General features: G+C 39.9%; 2 protein-coding genes and 1 non-coding gene across 6 annotated transcripts in view; 1 reads left to right on the top strand and 2 right to left on the bottom strand.

The window, feature by feature from the left end:
* The window catches only part of Trip4 (thyroid hormone receptor interactor 4), an 85,525-nt gene that overhangs the window by 8,762 nt on the left and 71,721 nt on the right, over window positions 1-5,042 (top strand). The window lies entirely within an intron of this gene.
* Pclaf (PCNA clamp associated factor) overlaps window positions 1-5,042 on the bottom strand; it is a 17,080-nt gene that overhangs the window by 1,254 nt on the left and 10,784 nt on the right. The window lies entirely within an intron of this gene.
* On the bottom strand, window positions 596-700 carry LOC115032109. The gene has a single exon (XR_003837736.1). It is a non-coding gene; the product is annotated as a U6 spliceosomal RNA (small nuclear RNA).

The raw sequence follows: 5,042 nt of genomic DNA, 5'->3' as shown, positions 1-5,042 counted from the left end.
TCTGAGTTCGAGGCCAGCCTGGTCTACAAAGTGAGTGCCAGGACAGCCAGGGCTATACAGAGAAACCCTGTCTCAAAAAACCTAAAAAAAAAAAACAAAAAACAAAAAAACAAAAAAACAAAAAACAAAAAACAAAAAAAACCAAAAAACTAAAAAACAAAAAACAAACAAACCACTGACTGCTCTTCCAGAGGTCCTGAGTTCAAATCCTAGCAACCACATGGTGGCTCACAACCATCTGTAATGAGATCTAATGCCCTCTTCTGGGGTGTCTGAAGACAGCTACAGTGTACTTACATATAATAAATAAAAGAAATCTTTGGCCCAGCAGTGGTGGCACACGCATTTAATCCCAGCACTTGGGAGGCAGAAGCAGGTGGATTTCTGAGTTTGAGGCCAGCCTGGTCTACAGAGTGAGTTCCAGGACAGCCAGGATTATACAGAGAAATCCTGTCTCGAAAAAACAAGAAAACAAAAAACAAAAAAAGAAAAGAAAGAAAGAAATCTTTGGGCCGGAATGATCGAGGCTGAAGCTAGTGGGGCCGGAGAGAGGAGAAAAAGTGTCTGAAGAGCTACAGTATACTTACACATAATAAATAAATCTTTTTTTTTCACAAATTTTCGTGTCATCCTTGTGCAGGGGCCATGCTAATCTCTGTATCATTCTAATTTTTAGTATATGTGCTGCTGAAGCGAGCACTAATAAATAAATCTTAAAAAAATAAATAAATATAAAAAATAAAACTGTATGTCAGCCTGTAATTCCAGCACTGGAAGGCTGAGGCACAAAGATTGTTGCAAATCCCAAGTCTCACTTGAATTGCATAGTGAGTTCTGGGACAGCTTGGGCTACATAGATAGATTCTACAAATAAATACACGAGAGCTGGAGAGATGGCTCAGTGGTTAAAAGCACTGGCTGCTCTTGGAGAATATCCAAGTCTAGATGCCTTCGTGTTAGACATGCCAAAATGTCCTGTAACTTCACTTCCAAAGTATCCAGTGATCTCTTCTTGCCTCCCAGGCACCTCACCATGCACATACCCATAAACATAACTAGAAATAAATCTTTAAAGTAGAAATATGTCAAATATATACATGTATGAAACTGTCAAATTTTATTTAAAATCTCATTCTTAAACCATTGGTTTGAATGTTAAGTTGATTCATAAATAGAATATAACCTGTTAAATAAATTTTCATAATATATAAAGTTAAAAAAAATCCATTTGAGTAGAGAAAGCAATATAGCAAGCAAATTGCCATATCCCTTGGACTACATGGATATATTCTGTAAAAATAACTACAAAATCAGGGCAAGAGGGGTGGCTCAGCGGTTAAGAGCATTGGCTGCTGTGCCAGAGGTCCAGAGTTCAGTTCCCAGCACCCACATACAAAGAGAGCTTACTCTTTTAGGATAGGAGTTCATATCCCAGCACCCACACAGAACAGTTCAACCACCTGTAACTACAGCTCCCAAGTATCCCCGATGCCCTCTTCTGGTCCCCATGGGCATACACACACATACTTGTAAATAAAAATTTTAATTTTTAATATTTAAAATTATAGTTTTAGGAAAATCCTGTTAAAAAGAGAAATTGACATTTCCAAGAGAATGGATGAAACTAGAGATTATCATGTTAAGTGTAATAACCAAGACTCTGAAAGACAATTATTGAATGTTTTTTTTCATACACAGAATTTAGATTTAAATTTATATATACTTGTCCATGCAGATATATGTGAAGAAATAATATCAAATAGAAAAGGGACTTCGAGGTATGAGAGCAAGATAAGAGTGGAGGAAGGATTGAGAAGTTCATCTCTCAATGTCTCAGGTCTGTGTGATGAGATTCAGAAGTAAGGAAGAGGACAGATATGCAAAGGGCAGTCAGAGCATGGCTACACGGTAGATGTGTGCACATGAAAGGTAGGCAGGCCCCTGGGAGGGCTTGCTGGGTAAGGGCTCATGGCACCTGACTGACAGCCCAAGTTTTATTTCTGGGTCCAATGGTGGAAGAAAAAAACTAACTCCTGGAAATTGTGTTCTGTTCTCCACAGATGCACTGTGGCACAAACACACACGGACAAAAATGTAACTTTTAGAAATTTGACTAAAAAGGGGAAAACATTTATCTAAATATTTCTCCATGCAAAAGGAGCTTGCCCTGCTTGGGGCCAAAACAAGACTATAAGGAGTAACCATAGCAGAGTATGAATTGAGAAGTTCATATTCCTTCTAACATATTTATTTACTATTTCAGTAAAGGGATAATATAATTTTCATAGACAATGGCAAGTCAAAGAAGTAGCCTATAAATAGTATAAACCTCTGGAATCTAGTTTTTGTTGTTTTGAGTTTTCTTGTTTGGTTGCTCTGAGTTTTTTTGTGTTTTGTTTTATTTTCTTCCCAGGACACTGAACCCAGGGACATATGCTAGACAGGTACTCCACCAAGGAGCTACAAACACATCTCTGGTTGTGGGTTTTTTGAGACTATCTCAACATGCACTCCAGGCTGGCTTTAAACTCATGGATCTCCCTGTCTCAATCTTTGTCATTAAAGGCATGTATCACCATGTCTAGCTATTACTGAATTATTATACTATGGATTAAACTTGTTTATAAAACTATATAATTTATCTCCATGTGATGGAAAGCCCTTTTTTGTTTTGTTTTGTTTCTATTTATTTATAGACAGGGATAAGTTATTAAGTATATATGTAAGAATGGTGAAGTATTGGGGCTGGTGAGATGGCTCAGTGGTTAAGAGCACCGACTGCTCTTTCGAAGGTCATGAGTTCAAATCCTAGCAACCATATGGTGGCTCACAACCATCTGTAACAAGGTCTGACTCTCTTCTGGAATGTCTGAAGACAGCTATAGTGTACTTATAGGTAATAAATAAATATTTAAAAAAATGATGAAGTATGGTTTAGTGGCCAAGAAGTCACATATCAGTTCTTAGCTCCTATGTCAGGTGCCTCACAACCATCTGAAATTCTAGTTCCATGACACTTGTGTCCTTGCTCTCTGTAAGTTCCTGCACATATGTGGTACATACATATATATGCGTAAATAAAAAATAAATCTTAAGGGGGGAGGGTATGGGGGACTTTTGGGATAGCATTGGAAATGTAATTGAGGAAAATACGTAATAAAAAAATATTAAAAATAAATAAATCTTTAAAAAAAAAGAATGACTAATCAGAACCCAGACCCAAGCTGTAGAGGCTCACGCCTTTAATCCCAGTACCTGGGAGGCAGAAGTGGGTGAGATCTCTATGATTTCTAGGCCACCCTGATCTACGGAGAGAGTTCCAGAACTCCCAAGGCTGTACAAAGCGAGTTCCAGGACAGACAAGACTATAAAAAGGAAACCCTGTTTCAAACAAACAAACAAACAACAAGCAAACAAACAGAAAAAGTAAGAGGTTGACTCCAGGACCTTGTACTGACAAGCCTTCTGTCACTGATACATCTCCAGGCCCAGTACATAAGACAGGAAGATATAAGACCCTTAGCTACATAGTGAATTTGAAGCTAGCCTGGGTTACCAGGTGGAGGGGATTACTCATGATTCAAACCCATCCTTGCCCAAGTGTCAGTTACTATAGAGAAAGCTAAATGTAGCCAAGTATGGTAGTTTATAGTCCTAATCCCAAAACCAGAGAGACAGAGAGGTAAAGAGGGTCAACATGGGCTGCAGAGGGAGAGCATGGGCTGTGGGGGAGAGCAAGGAAGCTGGATAATGGTGATACAGGCCTTTGTTCCCAGGACTCAGTAGGCAGAGGCAGGAGAGTATGAGTTCTAGTTCAGCCTGGTTTGTAGAACAAGTTCCAGGACAGCCAGGGCTATGCACAGAAACCCCATCTCAAAAACAAACAAAGGACAGAAAGAAGAGAAAAGAACTGAATGACTACAGCACTCGGGCAGAGACTACCTAATGCCTACAAGTTCCAGAGTTCAATCCCGAGCACAGAGAGAACTGCAGAGAGATAAGAGGTGTACAGTAGTACCTTGTACTTCCTCCAAAGTGCATGTAAAACCTGAAGTCTTCATATTTCCTAATTACTTTACAGGCCTTTTGGTTTATTTAGTGAGCCATAAAGAACACCGAATCTCCATTCCACAATGCACACTTTTTCTCTAGATCAAAGTGAAATTTTCAAGACGAACTTTTTATAATCCATTATTTCATAGGCCACATTTAATGAAATCATTAACCAATGTTCAGCGTTGTCCTTCTCTTTGTTGTTGTAGTGAAACTGCAGGAGGCTTAAGATTAGTATTCACCGTCTAATTAACCCTTGAGATGATCTTCAAGGCAGTCGTCCAGTTTGAGCTTCTCAAGGTTTCCTAGTTACTAAAACCAGTGGGCTGAGTAGATTCGAAGACCTGGATTTGTTTGCCTTGCAACACTGGATGGGCAGGTGCCACTTGGTCCAATATTAGTGTGGTCTGGCCTGAGTCTCTAATGGATAAGGCACAGAAAGGTAAGCGAGACCCCAAGGAGGTTGACCAAAGCTTTTAGGGACTTGCTGGAAGATGAGGGGGCGTCTGTTTCATAATAGGTAGGGCCCGATGTGCTGGTTAGAGGGACAAATGACTCGACCTGCATGGGGAGGACCAGAACAAGGAGCAGCAACAGTCCCAAACAAAGCCTGACCGCCATCCTCTTACCCCTGGTGGTCAGGGTTCCGAGTAGCCAGCTTGCTGCTTGTTGAGCTGGAAGTTTCCCTAAGTTTTTGGCTGGTGTGGAGATTACAAACCAGGTCTTACTTTCATGAAGACATCACAATGACAATGTTATGGTACCACACCCTCTCTTTCTACACCCAAGTACTTTTTTTGTTTTGGTTTTTGAAGCAGGAGTTCAGGTAGTTCAGACTGGCCTCAATCTCACAAATACTTTCTTTTAGAATTAAAACTTTAAAAAAAAAAAAAAGTCAAGAAGTGGTGTTATTCAGCTTTAACCCCAGCATTCAGGAGGCTGAGGCAGGTGGATCTCTCTGAGGTCTAAGCCAGCCTGGTCTAGAGTGA

The sequence above is a fragment of the Mus caroli genome, chromosome 9 (assembly GCF_900094665.2).
Source record: "Mus caroli chromosome 9, CAROLI_EIJ_v1.1, whole genome shotgun sequence".
In the NCBI taxonomy this organism is placed as follows: domain Eukaryota; kingdom Metazoa; phylum Chordata; class Mammalia; order Rodentia; family Muridae; genus Mus; species Mus caroli.
Note: the sequence above shows the minus strand (reverse complement) of the source record. Positions and strands in the feature narration are given on the sequence as shown.